The sequence below is a fragment of the Chiloscyllium punctatum genome, chromosome 11 (genome assembly GCF_047496795.1).
Source record: "Chiloscyllium punctatum isolate Juve2018m chromosome 11, sChiPun1.3, whole genome shotgun sequence".
Lineage (NCBI taxonomy): Eukaryota > Metazoa > Chordata > Chondrichthyes > Orectolobiformes > Hemiscylliidae > Chiloscyllium > Chiloscyllium punctatum.
Genome location: NC_092749.1, coordinates 94,339,935 through 94,361,969, shown reverse-complemented (window position 1 = coordinate 94,361,969; position 22,035 = coordinate 94,339,935).

The window sequence follows — 22,035 nt, the reverse complement described above, 5'->3', positions numbered from 1 at the left end:
TCACAATGGTGTTTCTTGCAAATGGTCCTGATGAGTGCAAGACAAAAAGCTTTGACAAAATGTGCCTTTTATTGAGCAATATGGTTGTAAAGGTACGCCCCCTTGTTTTGTATTCCCAACCAGAGAAAGTAGTTCCTCCATATCTTACTGCAAAGATCCTTTTAATATTTTAAAATCTTGATTGGGCCAACCTTCAATCCCTTTAAATGTGAACTTACCTTTAAATACTGGTAGAGTATGGTCCATGTGGCAACTCTATCTAGTGACTCGAGGGAGGCATTTCATTGGGCATTTCTGCTGTGTAATTGAAACTGATGGAGAAGTAGGTAATGTAAGGTAATATGTCTAAATGGAAATTAATTCTACCATATATGAAGTAAGTAATTAAAATGAAATGCAGTAATTAAGATACATCCCATGCCGTATCTTTCCCTAAATAAGCCCGTTGTTTTGTAAAATATTAGCTAAAACAACTATTACATGCTGAGGTGGGTTTGAATCAATGAAGATTCAGAGATTGCTTTCCACCGGGGGTCCGTGACAGGTTACATTCTCTAACTGATTCAGTTCGAGCTGTTCGGTGACGCTGGAAGTCATATTGCAGTGACTCTGTGCAAATGAAAAAAAATCCCCCAGTGGCACTTGGTGATTACAGTTGAGTGAATAAATAAGGATAAGAGAGAGCAAGGGAAAGAGGGAGAAAAATACCAGAGAAACAGGAGGAAAAAGAGGCAAAGAGAAAACAGGAAAGAGAACTGAGATTGAGAGATAACAAAGAGTAAAAACAAAGGAAAGAATTTTTAAAATTTATAATCGCAAGAAGAGGAGGTCATTTGGTTCATCTTTATTAGGTTACCTTGCCTCAGATATTAACCCTAAAAGCTTCTTCATCACAGATATTAAAGTGATTGACTTTGAGATCTTGGGTTTAAACCCTTTAGGTAGAGAGGGAGTAACATTTACAAACCTCCAGCCATTGAATCCCGACAGTGTGGAAACAGGCCATTCTAGTGCGTGCCACCCCTCCGAAACATATCCAACCTATCCCTGTAACCCTACATTTTCCATGGCTAACCCATCTAACCTGCATATTATGGGAAATTTAGCATGGTCAATCTACCTAACCTGCACATTTTCCGATTATGGGAGGAAACCAGAGCACCCAAAGACGGCCCACACAGACTTGGGGAGAAAGCTGCACGAAGCTGGAATCGAATCCCGGTGCTGTGAGGCAGCAGTGCTAACCACTGAGCCACTATGACACTCCAGCCCTCTGGAACAAAGCCAAATCTTGCAATTGTGGGCATGTACCACCATTCATTCCTCTCAGTTACTGACAGTATCCCACTGGGGCTAGGTGAGTTTTCTACTTCGCATACTTCCAATCTATTAATTAATTTCTCTTTATTTACCCTAATCCTGTCCAATACCACTGATCTCCTCTTTAATTGGCACATTGGCAACATTCCCTTCTCTAGCAAAAACTGACACACAGTATTTATTGAGTAATTATCCATAATCGAGTTCGCCATGCTGTCGTTATAGAAACGGGCAAAAGTGAGTACTGCAAGTGCTGGAGATCAGAGTCAAGATTAGAGTGAGAAGCACGGCAGGTCAGGCGGCATCCAAGGAGCAGGAAAATCGATATTTCGGGCAAAATCCTCCAGAATGGACAGGATAGTACTAGGTGGAGGTTGTCAGAGAATCAAGTAAACTTATGCATATCGGATTCCTAACCTGAGAGAAAAAAAACTGTTCCCAATTAAATTGAGGGGGTCAAATCCTGATGCAGGAATCCCTCTCACCAGCAGCAGCAAGGTAATTAAGCTCATTAATAAACCACTTCAAGTCAATATTTCTGATCCCACTGAAACATGTACAGCTCCTCCAACTATCCTGCACCTTTCTTTGCTGCTTTTGTTCCCTTTTACAGATTTTTTATGTACACTGCCTAAATGTCTCATCTACTCTGATAATGCTGCTCTAATTCTGTGTCCTGTTGAAACAGGTGCGGTACATGTGCATGTTTTATCTGTCGCCAAAGAACGTGGCCCTGTGCACTTATATATTCAGTCTCCATTACACACAAGAGTGCTACACTGTCAATCCAACAACCCTAAATTACTGTAGACATAATTCCTTGTCAACTCGGGATTATTCAGCAACTGCTGTCCAGTTGAGAGACCTAATGTTGGACACTGTGTTCTGAGTTTTGTAAGTGCAGCTTGGTTGGGTATGGTCAATACCTTGCTTGTTGTGAACAGTCGCAGCAATATGATGTTTGGTGCAGTTTGCTAGACTTTGGGACATACAGCCTACATACATGGGGCATCCCATCATCACACCAGCACTGAAATCACATTACTTGTTTGTGTAATAGGCAGAATGCTGTTTTTTGACTGGATGGCAGCATCTTGTTAGGAGAAAACACCATCTATGTTGCTATATTAACAACATGGAATAGCTCTTCACCTGTTGCTCAAACGTATGAGGTATCTTAAATATACAGTAGACTGGGGACCTTTCAGGACCAAATGTATGACTTGAAGGAAAATGAAGGGAAGAGATTAGGATCCTTGCTGAGGTTTTGTGATATGTTCAACAAAATAGATGATAGTGGATTCATTTCCCAGTGCAATGCCTTCACCTATTGGATTCGAACTGCCTGGTTTAAAATTTACATAAAGCTTGGCTGTTAACTGCCAATCATCAGCAATGGGTGCTTTCTCCAGCAACACGTCTACCAAACAGAATCCATCTGTGAACCAATCAATACTCTCCTCTCGTACCATATAAATGATGATTTTCCTTTTAAAATGGTGTTTCACGAGAATTCTCTTGATGAGTGTAACATGAAAAGCTTCAACACAATGTTCATGTTCTGGACTAAGCAAGGACGAGTTAATAACAGAAATGATGACTGACCATCGCAGTGAATCACCAAAAATAAGTTGCCCGACACATCCCCTGCCACCTTTATGATTGTGCTGGGGCCATAGAGGGAACGCCATCAGTAGTACAATGTCCTAATGCCCAGATGCACCCTTCTGTTTTCCCAGCCATAGGTAGTCCATAAAATTAATCACCACATCCCAAGTGTCCAATTATCCCATGCTTGTTTATTTTCCACAATAGTGAATTAAAAGTAACTTCAATGAAATTGCTACAAGCCAAATATTAGATCAATTTATCTCTAAATTGAGAGGGTTGCCTTTTGAGGTGCGATTGAGTAGATTGGGTCTACAGTCATTTGACCTTAGAAGAATGAGAAGGTGGTCTCGCAGAAATATACAAAACTTTGAAGGGAATAGAGAAGATAGAAGCACGGAGATTGTTTCCACTGGCAGGTGAAACTAGAACTAGAGGGCATAGCCTCAAAATAAGGGGGAGAGGATTTAGGACTGACTTGAGGAGGAACCTCTTTACCTAAAGGATTGTGGAAGTCCCCACCCGATGAAGCGATTGCGGCTACTTCCTTGAATGTTTTTAAGGATATACAGATTTTTGAAGAGTAAAGGAATTAAGAGTTATGGTTTGCAAGTTGACTCCACAAAAAGATCAGCCACGATCTTATTGAATGGTGGAGCAGGCTCGAAGAGCCAGATGGCCTACTCCTGCTCCTAGTTCCTGTGTTCGCATGTAAACGACAAGGATCATTTTTACACCAAAATGGCATCATTTCAGTTCATTTAAATAGGGTCCCAATATGTACCTGCACCAGTTGAACACAGTATCTGCATGCTATTTATTTAGCAGTGATTACTTTTGCATAAGAATCATTATCAGCATTTTCAACATAGAAATCACTAATCCTGCATTAACTTAGGTTTGATTGAAACGTATAGTAAGAAACAGTCAAATTCACTCAAATAATATCAGGACTTAAAGGGCAGGTTCTAGTAATTTGGACTGTGCTTCCTTGAGTCTAGAAAATTAAAGAGTGATCGAATTGAGGTATTTAAGCTTCGATAATTTTATGCCTGTTTCAAAGAGGCACAATGAGCTCCATGTCCTCTATTCAAGAAAGGTCCAAACAGACAAATGTATTATCCAATGCAGGGAGAATTTGACAAAACCTTAACTGCTTGGGACACCCTGACAGTAGAAAGCGCTCCATGTTTAAATTGGTTTTGGTTGATAGCACAAAACAGACCTCTTTGAATCAGCTACCTCACTCATCCAAGACTAAGCTCATCTTTATCTCTTCCCAATAACTTTCCTGTTGCCTCTTAAATCTACATTCTCTGTTGCCAACCCTCCCACTGGGCTTGTTATAACCCAATGTTTGTTTTATATAGAGTAGTAGAGCTGGACTGCATGGAAACAGATCCTTCGGTCTAAATCATCCATGTCAACCAGATATCCAAAATTAATCTAGTCCCATTTGGCCCATATCCCTCTAAACTATTCTTATTTGTGTATCCATCCTTTTAAATTTGCAACAGTACCAACATCCACCACTTCCCCTCACAGCTCGTTCCATGAACGCGCCAGTGTCTGCTTGAAAAGGTTGTCCTTTAGGTCTCTTTTATATCTTTCCCCTCACACCCTAAACCTATGCCCTCTAGATTTGGACTCCCCCACCTCAGGGAAAAGATCTTGGCTATTTACCCTATCCATGCCCCTCGTGATTTTATAAACCTGCATTAGGTGACACCTCAACTTCTGACATTCCTTGGAAAATGCCCCAGCCTATTTCAGGCCCTCCCTATAGCTCTGTTGAAGAAAGCTGATTTATCATGATACATAAAATAGCGATACAAGAGTTTGCTTCACAGGGCTATAACGGAAATACCTTTGGGACACTCGTGAAGTTTTTGCTTCTGAGTCCGACGTTCCTGGGTTCAAGTTCAGAAATTTGAGAACAAAAATCCAGGTTGACATGGCAACATTGCACACTGAGGGAGTGCTGCCCCAACAGATGAGATCTAAAACCAAGGTTCCATTTGCAATCTCAGATGGACATTAATAATCCCATGGCACTATTTGATGAAGGAAAAAAGAAGCCCTTTTCTTGTAGAGTGGCAAGGTGGCTTACAGTTGTGATTCCACCCTTGGGCTACTGTCTGTGTGGAGTTTGCACATTCCCCCTGTGTCTGTGCGGGTTGCCTCTGAGTGTTCAAAGATGTGCATGAAATATGGATTAGCCCTGGGAGATACAGGGTTACAGAGGTAGGTGGGTTTGGGTGGGATGCTTTCTGGAGAGTTGGTGCCCACACTCGTTGGGATGAATGGCCTACATCTGCACTGTAGTGATTCTATGATTCCCCTGTGCCCTGGCCCATATTTAATAATAACAACCACATCACAATCACTGACACAATAGGGATATTTCCATGCAAACAATGGCTGTTGCTTTCCCTGAATTAAATGCTTAAGAAGTACTTCGCTGTCTGCAAAGTGTCTTGGGACATCCTAAGATTATGAATGGTGCCACATAAACTTATATTCCTTTCCTTTAAATTGGGACTGCAAATCACTACACTGTCAAAATCTTGCCATCATGTTACTCAGGAACTGCAATTCCCATAAGGTTAAAAAGGCTGTGAACACATTAAATTGAAAATCAAACACATCTCCAGATAACCATGAAACGAGAGTAGGTATTCTCGTTACTATCAGCTGAAGAAGCACATTTAACGCTGTAGGGTTTGAGAAGATCGATTCGGTTTACATTATGTTTTGAGATAATGGTTCCTTAGAGCTTCATCTCATTCTGATGAGTCATCACTGTTTTGAGGCAAATGGCCCATTTGTTAGTTATTTTGGTTTTTTGCCAAATAAAAAAAAAGCACAGTACCTGATTTCCAAAGTAAATCCAAGTAAGAAGTATCTTACAAGGGATAATGATAAGTGTAGTTAGATGTTTGCTCTGTGATGCTTTTAAGCAATGAGAAATCTTTACAGATTCCCATTCTGTGAAGTCTTGCCACACAGTGCTTTCAAAGCTTTCAAAGCTCAAGTTGTTCGCTAGTGTTCGTTATCAAAGGAAATTCCAATCCCACTCAGACAAGCTGGTCCTTGTAAAGGCCCCTCAATCCATTCACATGTACCAAGCTTTCTTAGGGCATCCAGAGATAGGCAATAATTGTTGATATGTTGGTGATGTCTGTATACAAGGCTGAATTATAAAATATTGGATATCTACAGTGAGCCAGTGAACCAGTATAATTTGATTGCAATTATAATCCCTTTACTCACCACCAAGAGTGTATAATATTGAGCATGAGCAACTGATATTCAACCACTGGACTGCAACAGTTCAACAAGGCACCTTCTCAAGAGCAACTAGCCATGCTGGCCAGCCAGTGACGTCCACATCCCAAAAATGAATAACTTTTTAAAAACTTACCTGGATGGATGTAGTCTCCATGACACTGAAGACACACGGCACTGAGGGACGCCATTCATTCCGGCTCAATGGAAGTGTTGTCCAATTTGAGGAATTCCCTTTTCTTACCCTATAGCCATGTAAATCTTTCTTTTGAATGAATATACCAAATTTCCTTTTGATGTTTGAATTGAATTTCCTTGCACTATTTTTAGCAGTGCATTCCCACTCCTAACAGTTAGTTGAGTGAAAAATAATCGTAATCCCTCACTTTGTAAACTCCAAAGGCACCTCAACCCCCAAATTGTAGTGTGATAATTCAATAAGATATAATTTTTAAAAACATAAGGTGGGTCGTAAAGAGCCCCACATTTATATTAAATCTGCAAAAATGTTCGTCGAACCCAATCCCTTCTCATGGAGTGGTTATCATCAACATTTCTGAACTGCCTTAATAAAGAATTCTGTACCTTTTTAGTTTTTTAACAAATTCATTAGTGTTAAACTGAACAAGGTGTCATATTGTTTTGTGTTGGATTACGTTCCAATTAGTCACCACTTAAAGGAGCAGAGGACTCCAAATGGAACAGCTTGTCAATGTAATCATAAAAGGTGAGTGAACTATTGGCAAGCTGCCGCCAGCATATCTAATTAATGTAGGAAGGATCTATGAGGTGTAACTGACCAGTATAATAATTTGCCAACATCTTAGTCATGTCCATGTCACACGAGATATTATTCATCAACCTCAAATTAAGGATACCCCTAACAGTGAATGTTGAAATTAATGGCAAACCAAGAAAATGACTTAGATAAAGTAATAATTGAGGAGAGTTTTGATGCTTTTTTCCCTCTGTGGTTCTTGTTGGAGGGATTTTTAAAATTTGGCCTATCTACTGCAAGGTGATTTTGCCCATGTAGAATAAAGACATTCTCTTCAAATTAACTTTGTCTTTATTCCAGGGCATGAGACTCACTGGTTAGACTGGCATTGCCCATCTGTAATTGGCCTGGAGAAGGTGATGATGGACCATTTTCTTGAATTGCTGCAATCATTGTAGTGTGGATAGACCCACAGTGCTATTGGGAAGTGGTATGACCCTCTAACACTGACTTCCATATCAGTTTGGTGTGTAACTTGGAGAGGTACTTGCATTGAATGGTCATAGAGTCATAGAGATGTACAGCATGGAAACGGACCCTTTGGTCCAACCCGTCCACGCCGACCAGATATCCCAACCCAATGTAGTCCCACCTGCCAGCACCCGGCCCATATCCCTCCAAAACCTTCCTATTCATATACCCATCCAAATGCCTCTTAAATGTTGCAATTGTATCAGCCTCCACCACTTCCTCTGGCAGCTCATGCCATACACATACCAGCCTCTGTGTGAAAAAGTTGCCCCTTAGGTCTCTTTTATATCTTTCCCCTCTCACCCTAAACCTATACCCTCTAGTCCTGGACTCCCTGACCCCAGGGAAAAGACTTTGCTTATTTAGCCTATTCATGCCCCTCATAATTTTGTAAACCTCTATAAGGTCCCCCCTCAGCCTCTGACGCTCCAGGGAAAACAGCCCAAGCCTGTTCAGCCACTCCCTATAGCTCAAATCCTCCAACCCTAGCAACATCTTTGTAAATTGTTTCTGAACCCTTTCAAGTTTCACAACATCTTTCCAATAGGAAGGAGACCAGAATTGCATACAATATTCCAATAACCAATGTCCTGTTACAGCCGCAGTATGACCTCCCAACTCCTGTACTCAATACTCTGACCAATAAAGGAAAGCATACCAAACGCCTTCTTCACTATCCTATCTACCTGCAACTCCACTTTCAAGGAGCTATGAACCTGCACTCCAAGGTCTCTTTGTTCAGAAACACTCCCTAGGTCCTCCTTACCATTAAGTGTATAAGTCCTGCTAAGATTTGCTTTCCCAAAATGCAGCATCTCGCATTTATCTGAATTAAACTCCTTCTGCCACTTCTCAGCCCATTGGCCCATCTGATCCAGATCCTGTTATAATCTGAGATAACCTTCTTCACTGTCCGCTACACCTCCAACTTTGGTGTCATCTGCAAACTTACTAACTGTACCTCTTATGCTCGCATCCAAATCAGATATGTAAATGACAGCATCGATCCTTGTGGCACTCCACTGGTCACAGGTCTCCAGTCTGAAAAACAACCCTCCACCACCACCCTCTGTCTTCTACCTTTGAGTCAGTTCTGTATGCAAATGGCTAGTTCTCCCTGTATTCCGTGAGATCTAACCTTGCTAAACAGTCTCCCATGGGGTGTTCCCATGCATTCATTGTCACTGCCCTCTTAGGTAATAATGGTCACAGGTTTGGAAAATGCTGTCAAATGTCATGATCAAAAATAGAATGGAGATAAATTTCAATCATTGTTTTCCCCGAGATTATGAGTTTTTTTACTCCTTTCCTTTCTTACCCCCATCATCCTCAGAGGTAGGCCAAAGGCTGCTCTCCCAAACTGTCTCTCGGATTCTAATTTTTCAAATAAACCTGCAGCAAAGAAACTTAAACTAAAATCAAAGATAGGATTGAGTAGGAAAACATTTAAAATGTAGGAAGACTGTTTACACAGACACACACACTGCAGGACAGATTTCAGGTGTAAACATACAACATTCGGGAACAGTTCCTTACTCAGCTTCACAGTTGCATCCTACATTCCAGTATTGCAGGATCTAGGATTGAGTAAACAGGCAAAGCTCCCAAAAGCACCCTAGAAATGGTTAACAGTTAAGAAATTAAGGAAGAAAAGACAGGAGAGGAAATAGATAACAAATCTGTTAGCAAATTATTTTTTATTTACAAGTTTTGGTAAATCAAGACCAGCTGAAATTCATTTCACATTAAGCAAAACCTCCCAGACATCTGTGCCCACTGACAGTTCCCTCAGTGAGCAGGGTCATCTGGTGTACCTTCTTACAAAGGCATAGACTTCACTCCAGCCAGGAATTTGGAGGTAGAGATGTGAGGTCTGAGGCAGGCTCCCACTCAACCTGGTGTCCTGCTCTCCCACTGATGGTCAAACAGCAACTGACTTAAAATCCCAGATATGTATATTTAGGCAATCCAAAAAGCTCTGATTTCAGTCATGTGGCAAGGACAGGGATTTCTAATGCTAATCTCCCATTTCAGTGAGTTAATTGGAAAGTTATGAAGCTAAAGTTGTAGCTTTAGCTCCCTTGTCTGGATTTTCATTGGAGTGGAATGAGATAACTATAAAAGCATTAGTGTCCATTTTAACATAACGTAACAGATTCTTTTGTCAAGAGCTGTTTGGAAGCAGATGGTTCATCTCCAGTCGCTTTGTGTGAACTTGAACAAGAATGTCTATTCAATGCAGGGAGTTCAGAAGCTTCTACAAATATGATCGTGTGATCAGCCTCAGCCATTTTGAGCCCAGCAAGGCTGACCTTTTTTTTTATTTATTCACAGTGCTGTAGGGAAGCAATTCCAGGATTTTGATCCAATGACACCGAAAGAATAACAGTATGTTTCCAAGTCAGGATAGTGAGTGGTGTAGAGGGGAACTTGCAGGTAATGTTGTTCCCCTGTATCTGCTACCCTTTTCCTTCTGGATTAAAGTGGTCAAGAGTTTGGATGGTTAAAATCACCTAGGCAGACATGAGGAATGCAGATGCTGGAAATCAGAGTCTAGATTACAGTGGTGCTGGAAAAGCACAGCAGGTCAGGCAGCATCCGAGGAGCAGGAAAATTGACGTTTCTGGCAAAAGCCCTTTATCAGGATTGCAGACTCTGGAGCTATGGTCAATTTTTGCGGTGCAGCTTGTAGCTGGCACACTACTGAGTGTTGGTGGGGGAAGGAATAAATGTTTATGGATCTGGTGCCAATCAAGTGGGATACTTTTTCCTCAATGGGCACAAATTTTCTTGAGTGTTTTTGGAGAATATTCCATCACACTTCTGATTTTAAAAAAAAACGACATTTAAACATGAACATTTTGAAGAGAATACAAGGTGTTTTTTTTTAGATTTTTCTTCATGCTTATGTCTCTGACACGAAGAAAGCTCACCAAGGCACTGTAATGCATCTTATAGATGGTACACAGAGCTGCCGATGTGTGTGTGAATGGTGACGGGACTACGTGTTTAAGATGATTGATGGAATGCTGGTCAGGTGAGCTGTTTTATCCCAAATGTCTACTGTCTAGTTTCTCCTTTAATACATTGATACTATTTGCTGAAATTAGCATTTAACTTGTTCTAAAACTATGTTTTCTTGTGAGCAAACACCTCACTTCAGATTTCCAACACAAGTTACTAAGCCTTTTACTGTCCATTTGCAAAATGTCACGAGGCATGAATCTTGCTGACTAAAGTTCCTAACTTCGTGCAGGGCAGATTTCAGATGCAACTGTCCAACATTCATGAATATTTCCTGGCCTCAGTTTCAGAGTTGCATCCTACATTCAGGTGTTGCAGGATCTAGGATTGAGTAAACAGGCAAACCTTCCAAAACACCCTAGAAATGGTTAACCATTTATTCTTCAACAATACAGTGCTTTGATGGGACCACATATGGAGTACTGTGTATATTGTGGATATTGGTGTCCTTATTTAACAAAGAATATAAATGTATTGGAAACAGTTCAGAGAATGTTTGCTAGACTAACACCTGGAATAGGTGAATTATTTTACGATGAAAGCTTGAACAAGCTATGCTTTCATCTGCTGGAGTTTAGAGTCAATAAGTATATAAGATCCAGAGGCATCATGACAAAGAGGATGTAGAGAAGATGTTTGCATGGGTGGGAGAATCTAGAACTGGGGGTCAGTCATTAAAAATAAAGGATAGCCAATTTAAGTTAGATAGTCTTTTCACACAGACAGCCATGCATCTTTAGAACTCTTCCTCAAAAGGCAATAGATGCAGAGCCTTAGAATATTTTTAAGGGGGAAGTAGCTGAGCTTTTGATAAGCAAGGGTATTATTGGATGTAAGTGGGAATGTGCAATAATTAGTTCTGCCATTGTTTTATAATTGGCAGAATAGACTTGAGAGTCAGAATGCCCTATCTAGGCTAATTAATATATTCCAGTTTAATAAGTACCTGTAGTTACAAGTTCCACATTCTCACCACTCGTTGGATGAAGACGTTTCCTCTGAATTCTCCATTAGATATTGTTGGATGATCTTATTAGTGGCCTTTCGATATGCTCCTCCAAACCAAAGGAAGTCTTTCAATTTCCACTCTGTCAAAACTTTTCATAATGTTAAATGCCTCAATTAGGCTGCCCCACAGTCTTCTTTATTCAAGAGAAACCCAGCCTGTTATATAAACTTACGCATTTCTGTGTAAATCCTTTTGGCGAGTACCCTTTCTAATGCCTCTATATCCTTTTCTATAACATAGTGATGAGGAATCCATGTTGGGCTCGAAGCAAAAATTGTGCTAAGGTGAGGTACTGAAACCCTGACCTACCCTTGTGGTCACAATATTTAGATGTCAATCCAGTTATGTTCTGGTCAATGGTAAGCCTCAGAATGTTGAAAATTAGCAAGGATAGTACTGAATGATGTCGAGGTATTGTTACGTATGTCTATAGACTATTTCAGTAGCTGCGAATGGTATGAACATGCTGCAAATACCACAAACAGTTCCCGCCTCTGGGCTTTTGATGGAGGGAAGGTCATCAATAAAGCAGTTGGGCCTGGGACACTACCCTAATGTCCTGGAGTTGAGACAATTGGCTTCCAAAAAAACTACAACCATCTTCCTCTGTCTCAGGTATGGCTGCAATAACTTTTCCCCAGATTCCCATTGAGCTCAGTTTCGTTAGGGGGCAATATTGTGATACAATGGTAGTGTCTCTAACTCTGAGTCAGAACTCTGGGTTGGAGTCTCCCTCCATGACTTGATAGCCACAGGAGGTACATTCCTGGTGTGGTTAAATAGGTTAATAAAACTTCCACGTCTTTCCAATACACCAATGACTGATGGTAAGAGTGAGAGTGCATACTGGTCCATCCGAATCAAGTGATAGTTGCATGCAACACCTTCCCCACATTAAAAGCAGGGATTTGCCATTGGCTATACTCCATAGCAAGTGGCTTCCTTGCTTTGAGGAACTATCGAAAAGAGAAATTTGCTCATATTCTTTGATGCAATTTTAAAAGAGAAAGCATTAAGTACCCAGGATGGGGTAGACATAATTTTCAGAAATGAAAGGCTGGTGTCAGTCTACTATTGAGCAATCTTGGTGCCCAGGTGGAGGAGCTGGACAATAGGAGTAGCATCTTTCAGACAAGGCCTACCTCCTACATCAAGTGAACATAAATGATCTTATTGTCCCATATAAAAGCACTGAGCCCTGTCTGGTGACCTGGGCAATATTGATCAATAAACCAAAATCAATAATGACAGGTTATCTAACCATTTAGCTCCCTGTTATTTGGGGTGGTTTCTCCATACATATTGGCTACCTACATTAACCATGACTACATTATAAAGTAACTCATTGTTTATAAAGTAACTCATTGTTTATAAAGTACTTTGGAGATTCCCAATGTCATGTCTCGCATGTATAAAACTAAGCCCTTTTTTAAAAATTGGACAGAAAGTCATTGTAGTATCAGGAGCTGGCCATCGTTTTCTGGATCAACATGCTGAAATTCTCTCCAGAAAAGGCCACTATCAGCACATAAGCTGCAGCAGTTCAAAGGGAAGACTCACTTACTCAGTGCTGAATAATAAATGCTGATCATGCTAGCATTACCCACATCCTGAGTAAGGAAAGGATTGGCATTAGTCTTAAATCCTCCTGTACTACTGACAGCAAGTTATCCTATTATAAGCTGTTACCATAGTTACAACATCATCTCAAAGAAGAACCCTGAAACCATATTTTCTCTGAGCATTAATCTTGGTACTCAGGATTCACAATGAGCTCATGTCACTCAGTAGAGGGGACAAACAGTGGCGCCTTTGTGAAAAGTAATGAAATGCTAAAATATTGTCCATTTTCTGTGATGATGGAAACATTCTTCTGAACTGTGGGCGCTCAATGTGATGAGGCAACAATTCCATACAAATCTAAATTTATATGAATATGCAGATGGGGTCAACAGTCACCATAATGATTCTCACTGTCAGCATATCATTGTTCTTGCATTATAAGGATGTCCGTCCTAATCTCTCCTTTTGCGTTTAATCTTTGCCCTCTCTCACCCTTTTTTTTCACGGTACAACTATAAGACAGCTAATGTCCTTACAGAGCTCACTCAGCCCTGCAGTGAGTGTTACATTTCATAAAAGCATGGATCCAAGGAGCAAGATGGGTGTTGAGTGTGACTTGTCAGGAGGCAATTGTAGACTTTTAAATCCACCTGTTATGATGCATCTCTGAAGCAGGAGGGATTTAAACCCAGACCTTCTGGCTTAGAGGAGGGGACATTATCACTGTGCTACAAAGAACCTTCAGGCTTCGAGATAAGGTTCCCCATTGTAGACTAATGGAGAAAGTGAAGTCACATGGTGTGCAGGGTGTTCTAGCTAGGTGGGTAAAGAACTGGTTGAGCAACAGGAGACTGAGAGTAGTAGTTGAAGGGAGCTTCTCGAAGTGGAAAAAGGTGACCAGTGGTGTTCCACAGGGGTCAGTATTGGGGCCACTGTTGTTTGTAATGTACGTAAATGATCTAGAAGAGGGCACTGTTTGTATGATCAGCAAGTTTGCAGATGACACAAAGATTGATGGAGTAGCAGAAAGCATAAGGGACTGTCAGAGAATACAGGAGGATATAGATAGACTGGAGAGTTGGGCGGAAAAGTGGCAGATGGCTTTCAATCCAGACAAATGTGAGGTGATGCATTTAGGCAAGTCGAATTCTAGAGCGAATTATACAATGAATGGAAGAGCCTTGGGAAAAGTTGATGGACAGAGAGATCTGAGAGTGTAGGTCCATTGTACCCTGAAGGTTGCTGCACAGGTGGATAGAGTGGTCAAGAGGACATATAGTATGCTTGCCTTCTTTGGACGGGATATTGAGTTTTAGAGCTGGCAAGTCATATAAAAATTGTACAAGACATTGGTTCGGCCGCATTTGGAATACTGTGTACAGTTCTGGGCGCTACATTACCAAAAGGATGTGGATGCTTTGGAGAGAGTGCAGAGAGGTTTACGAGAATGTTGCCTGGTATGGAAGGTGCTAGCTATGAAGAGAGGTTGAGTAGGTTAGGTTTATTTTCACTAGTAAAAAGGAGATTGAGGGGGGGACCTGATTGAGGTTTACAACATCATGAAGGGTATAGGCAGGGTGGATAGAGACAAGCTTTTTCCCAGGGTGAAGGATTCAATAACAGGAGGTCATGCTTTCAAAGTGAGAGGTGGAAAGTTTAAGGGGAATACATGCGGCAAGTACTTCACACAGAAGGTGGTGGGCATTTGGAATGTGTTGCCAGCAGAGATGGTAGAGGCAAGCACGGTAAATTCACTTAAGATGTGTCTGGACAGATGTATGAGTGGGTGGGGAGTAGAGAGATACAGATGCTTAGGAATTGACCAACAGGTTTAGACAGTACATTTGGATTGGCTCAGGCTTGGAGGGCCGAAGGGCTTGTTCCTGGGCTGTAGATTTTCTTTGTTCTTTACTCTTTATGTATGATATACCTCTGGAGTAGGTGGGACCTGACCACAAGCCATCTGGTTTAATGGTAGGGCCACTACGACTCCACAAGAGACTTCTCACCAACATAAATGTAATTGCATCCAATGGGCATATTTCTTATTACTTGCATACTTAAGGACCTCAATTGGTGGCCATCCATGTTACAGATTGACTTGCTGTCTTAGCAGAAGGTCCCTACTCACTCGCCAAACCTGCCACAGGGAGGGTTTAAGATGCTAGCCATTATTACTTGGACTGCCAACCTTCCCCTCCATCCAGCGAAATATTTTGACACAGAGACTGAGTAGCTCTATTGTTAGGTGATGCCTCCCTACAGCCTTCTCCTTCAGGCCATTTGGGAGAGACAGTAGGTTCTCTTCCTCAGTGAAGGTTTAATGAGATCCAGACTCAGAGCTGAGGTGGCCTAAACAGAGACCACAGTGGAAATGAGTAACCATGAGGCTGCTGAGAACCAGGGCCCAGTGCCAAAAACAACTGAACAGTCTGCTCCAATCCGCCAAACATTGTGTCTAAGCATGACTCAAGGTCTTTGCAGACGAGAGACTTTGCAAATGGGTTAAGAAGGCAGGCATGGGAAAGGTATGTTCAACACCAGTAGCACATGGTAAAAGAGATCAGACCAGATCAAACCCCCTCAATATATATTCAGAAGGTAGTCTAGACCTTAACTTTTTTTATTCTAAAGGTAAATGTAACATGTTGCATTCCAGATGCAACTCAACTGGTCAAACTACTCAACATTAAGCAAGACACACTCTAATCATATGCTATAGCCAAAATGTGACAAAAGAAAGAAGAAATTGGAATAACTTAACTCTACTGGAAAACTTAACAGAATAATTAATTATTGTACGACTAAACAGTAACTTTTCCAAGATAGTAACATCACATAACCACACCCTTGATAAAAGACAAGTTCAGAAAAATAGATTGTCTCACAGGCAATTCTCCAGTCCAGGAGTAAAAACATCATGATAAAACTCTGAGAGAGGGAGAGATGTACTGCAGCTTTCACCAAGTTTCAAGATCCCCGCAACAACTGCCACTGAGAAACAAAAAATAAAAGTCCTGGTTCTCTGGGAATTTGACCTCCCATTCAGGCGGCTTCTATCGTTCCAACTTTATAAGAAAGGCCTCACAAGGTGTTTACTTTATGGGCGTTCAATAGGCAGCACTTCACCTCTGACTTAAAACCGCTCCTCAAAAAAAAACTCAGGACAAAATACACCCCTTAACACCATAGCATCATCACAATCGATCTACTCAATAAGGTGATAATCACACTGACTGGAACATGAGATGGGTATGTGGCTCATGGATGACTAAAGAAAAGGAATTAGATGACACTCAACAAGTTAATAACTCTCTCTACATTGTCACGCAGGAGAGGAAGATGTTAATTGTGAAGGAGAGGGAAACAACAGGCTACCCTTACTCCTGGAAGTGGGGGGCTGAGCTGAGAGCTATCACCCCTTTGGGAAAGGAGCAATGGAGACAGTAGAAGAGCAGAGAAGGTTCCCTGTTACAGACAGAGAGGCTGGAGTAGCCAGGCAGCAGAGTAAGAATGTCTCCAGATTCATGTCAAAATATCAACATATTAAAGATTACATGTTAAGCAGTAATTCTCTGACACATTGAGCAGCTCCTGAATGTTGTAATCGAAGATTGTTTCCATAGACAGAGAAGGTCAAAGCCAATACTAACAGATAAATCTAGCCTCAATGAAGATAACGGACAACCCTCATCTGCCTCTCCCCCATACTCCATGAGCACAGTTACACTTGCATGGGATTTCTGCGGGTTCGTGTGGGGAATCAGGGGCACACGCACATTTGTTCACAGACTAATACAGATGGTGGAGGAGTCCATTCACATCCATGGTTGTGACACAGCAGGGATGGCTTCCTCTGTGAAGATCTTGCCAACTACCTTGGGGAATCAGGTTTACCATATGGTCAAGGTGAGTGGTCTCTTCTCAACCCCTCTGACAAGGAACCCAATGCCTCCGGTGTTCAAAGCCCTAGGAGGGGTGCCCCGCTGCAATGTAGGTGGACCCGTGTGTTGGGACATTTGACACATAGGACCACCAAGGAACAGACACTCAGATAATCACACACAATGTCAGGGTTGCAGCAAAACATAGTAGCAGTGTAAGAAAAACTAAAAAGTACTGAGGACACAATGGGGCCACAGGCACTGAGGCTCTACGATAGTATGCGAGTGTACATAGTCTGACAATGCTGCTCATTTAACAAGGTTATGTTGGCCTTGGCTTTTTTTCAGAGGGGTTATAAATGCAGAGACTATGAGAGATCTAGCTTCAATGGGTTTTAGGGCCTATTTAATTATAGCTAACAGATATTGCCTCAGGCAAAAAGGCTTTCAAGTTTTAAAAAAAAGGAAGGGGAGTGGCCAGTTCTCCCAGCTCATCTTTCCTCTGCTTTGGTTGTGGTTTGGTGTTTAGCAGTCTGGCTGTTCACTGAAAGCAGGCAGTCGGTTTTGAGGCTGCTAAAGGAACAGCAACATAGCAGAAAGGTGTTCCATGCTGAATCTCTCTGACTTCCCCCTCTCTGACATTTCCCCTGTAAAACCCATGTTTGATTTTACCTTTTCTTTTGCCAAAGGGTGTTTGTGAGAATTGGTGCAGGAATGTGGAACAACATCATTACGTAGGGCTAAGCTGTTGGGTTTTTGGATAGGTTAAGTTATTCTGTACTGTGTTCTCTTTTGTTTGTGCTTCATTTGGTAATCTTGTAAGTAAATTCTGTTTTGTTTAAAGCTGAGTGGTTTGACCAGTTGCATCCCTCCTGAAATATCCATGTTACACCTGCTGAAAGCAATGAGCAAGTTAGCGACCAGGCTACTTTCTTGAAATGTTTTGAGGGGGTCTGGCCTGCTGCATAACTATAGACATCACAATAGATTGTGTTCACTTCACCATTACGTACACTTACTGATCAACTGTAACTTCTATCGGAATTAAGACCCTACAAACATCCATTAATTCCCTATAAACGCCATGAAATTCAGTAATAGATGGGTATTAGGAGAACTACAACCAAAGCTAACCATATAGCCTGTGTTCATACCACATCCCTTCATGCACCCATCCAGTCTAGGGTTCCATAGTGACAATGAGCAATGTGTTAATACCAACAACTCCATTTGCAAAGCCACTGATGCTACAATATTTGGCAAGAAGGTGTCTTGCCACAACTGTCCGAAGCCACCACAACAACTTGCATTTATATAACGCCTTTAACACAGAAACGTTGACACATTTATGGAACAGAAGGCGACTATTTGATCCATCATGACTGGACTGATTGAAAAACAGTTGTCCAACTTAATCAAAGTTTCTTGGTCCATAAACCTTTAGGTTACAGCATTTCAAGCCCTTACCCAAGTACTTACTCAATGTAAAAAGCGTTTCTGCTTCTACTATATTTTTGAGCAGTATCTCCAGCTCTCATCGTTCTCTAAATGGAAAAAAATAAGCCTCAATTCCCCTGTATATCTTCTACCAGTTATTTTAAGTCTCTGCCACATGTTTTATTGACTTCTCCACTGACAGAAATTGGTCCTTTCCAGTCATCCTGTCCAGGCACCTCAATTAACTCTTCCACAGAATACAGCATTAGCTTGTCCAATCCTTCCTCATAGGAAAAAAAAAAATCGATATTCCTGGCAGTTTCCTCGTAGACTTCCTTTGTCTCGGTAAACCACACTCCTTGGATCACCACCTTGACATGATGTAGAGTTTAATGCATTTTTCTTGAGCAATGCCATTGGGAGCCCCTTTGTTTCGAGTAGAGCCCCACTTGGCTACAAGATCAGGAGAAGGTTGCAGTCCAAGTGCGTTCCAAAATGTTTAGAAGTATTTCACTGGCTGAAAAAACAGAGGAGGTCTGCATGACAATTTGGTCTTGGTCTTTGGGCTCAATTTGTCAGCCAAGTCTGGCACCAATCCACCAATCCTCAAGGACAAAGGTGAAGAGCCAGAGGTGTTGGTACATGTCGGCACAAATGATGTCAGGAAGAAGAGGAGGAACATACTACAGCGGGACTTCGGAGAACTAGGAAGAAGGCTGAAAAGCAGGACGTCCATGGTAGTTATCTCCAGTTTGCTTCCAGTTCCTTGGGCTGGTGAGGCCAGAAACAGGGAGATAATGGACTTGAACGTGTGGCTAGGGAACTGGTGCAGGAAGCAAGGTTTTAAATTCTTGGATCACTGGGGTATCTTTTGAGGTAAGCATAAATTATACAAGAGAGACGGTTTGCACCTTAATAGGTTAGGGACCAGCATTCTGGCAGGCAGGTTTGCTACTGCAACACCACTACGTTTAAACTAAGTAGTGGGGGGGAGGGGACAAACTGGATGTTTAAGAAGGAAATTGAAGGGAAAGTTAGAACAAGGGAAGTCAACAAGGACAACTGTATCAATGAGGCAGAAAACTCAGAAAGGGATCATGCTGTAAGGTTGAGTGAAATAGGAGTTGGTGGGAAGGGTGAGGGCAAGTAACAAATTAAAAATACTATACATGAATGCACAAAGCATTAGAAATAAGATGGATGAGCTTGAGGCTCTTTTGGAAATTGGCAGATACGATATTGTGGGGATAACTGAGACGTGGTTTCAAGTGGACGGGGCCTGGGAAATGAATATTCAAGGCTAACGTGCTATCATAAGGATAGACTGACGGGCAGAGGGTGTGGGGTGGCCATGTTGGTAAGGGATGATATTTAGTCCCTTGCACGGGGGGACCTAGAATCAGGGGATGTACAGTCAGTATGGATAGAGCTCAGAAATTCTAAGGGTAGAAAGACCCTCTTGGGAGTTATCTACAGGCCCCCATACAGTAGCCTGGATGTTGGATGTAAGTTGAATCAGGAGCTGAAATTGGCCTGTCGCAAAGATGTTACTATAGTTGTTATGGGGGATTTCAACATGCAGGTAGACTGGGAGAATCAGGATGGTATTGGACCTCAAGAAAGAGACTTTGTGGAGTGCCTCTGAGATGGATTCTTAGAGCAGCTGGTGCTGGAGACTACCAGGGAGAAGGCAATTCTGGATCTGGTATTGTGCAACGAACCAGAATTGATCAGGGACCTCGAAGTGAAGGAGCCATTAGGAAGTAGTGACCATAATACAATAATGGTCAATCTGCAATTTGAGAGGGAGAGGGTACAATCAGAAGTGACAATATTTCAGTTGAATAAAGGGAACTATGGAGCTATGGGGGAGGAGCTGGGCAAAGTTCAATGGTGCAATACCTTAGCAGGGATGACAGTGGAGGAACAATGGCAGATATTTCTGTGTATAATGCAGAAAATGCAGGATCAGCTCATTCCAAAAAGGAAGAAAGATTCTAGGAGGAGGCATGGGTGGCCGTGGATGACGAGGGAAATTAAGGAACATATAAAGTTAAAAGAGAAAAAGTATAACATAGCAAAGATGAGTGGGAAAACGGAGGACTGGGAAGCTTTTAAAGAGGATTACTAAGAAGGAAATACGCAGAGAAAAAATGAGGTACAAAGGTAAACTGGCCAAAAATATAAAGGAGGATAGTAAAGGTTTTTTAGGAATATGAAAGGCAAAAAAATGGTTAAGACTAAAATTGGGCCCTTGAAGACAGTAACAGGGGAATATATTACAGGGAACAACGAAATGGCAGAAGAATTGAATTGGTACTTCAGATCTGTGTTCACTGGGAAAGACACAAGCAATCTCCCTGAGGTAACAGTGGCTGAAGGACCTGAACTTAAGGGAATTTATATTTGCCAGGATTTGGTGTTGGAGAGACTGTTAGGTCTGAAGATTGATAAGTCCCCCAGGGCCTGATGGTCTACATCCCAGGGTGCTGAAGGAGGTGGCTCGAGGAATCGTGGATGGGTTGGTGATTATTTTCCAGAGTTCGATAGATTCGGGATCAGTTCCTGTGGATTGGAGGGTGGCTAATGTTGTACCACTTTTTAAGAAAGGTGGGAGAGAGAAAGCAGGAAATTATAGACCAGTTAGTCTGACCTCAGTGGTGGGAAAGATGCTGGAGTCTATTATAAAGGATGAAATTATGACACATCTGGATAGTAGTAACAGGATAGGTCAGAGTCAGCATGGATTTATGAAGGGGAAATCATGCTTGACAAATCTTCTGGAATTTTTTGAGGATATAACTCTGAAGATGGAGGAGGGAGATCCAATAGATGTAGTGTACCTGGACTTTCAGAAAGTCCCACATAGGAGGTTAGTGAGCAAAATTAGGGTGCATGGTATTGGGGGCAAGGTACTAACTTGGATTGAAAGTTGGTTGGCTGATAGGAAACAAAGAGTAGTGATAAATGGCTCCATTTCGAAATGGCAGTCAGTGACCAGTGGGGTACCGCAGTGATCAGTGCTGGGACTGCAGCTTTTTACAATACATGTTAATGATATAGAAGATGGTATTAGTAATAACATTAGCAAATTTGCTGATGATACTAAGCTGCGTGGCAGGGTGAAATGTGAGGAGGATGTTAGGAGATTACAGGGTGACCTGGACAGGTTAGGTGAGTGGTCAGATGCATGGCAGATGCAGTTTAATGTAGATAAATGTATGGTTATCCACTTTGGTGGCAAGAACAGGAAGGCAGATTACTACCTAAATGGAATCAATTTAGGTAAAGGGGCAGTACAAAGAGATCTGGGTGTTCTTGTACACCAGTCAATGAAGGTAAGCATGCAGGTACAGCAGGTAGTGAAGAAGGCTATTAGCATGCTGGCCTTCATAACAAGAGGGATTGAATATAGAAGCAAAGAGGTTCTTCTGCAGCTGTACAGGGCCCTGGTGAGACCACACCTGGAGTATTGTGTGCAGTTCTGGTCTCCAAATTTGAGGAAAGACATTCTGGCTATTGAGTGAGTGCAGCGTAGGTTCCTGGAATGGTGGGACTATCTTATGTTGAAAGACTGGAGCGACTGGGCTTGTATACCCTTGAGTTTAGAAGACTGAGAGGGGATCTAATTGAGACATATAAGGTTATTAAAG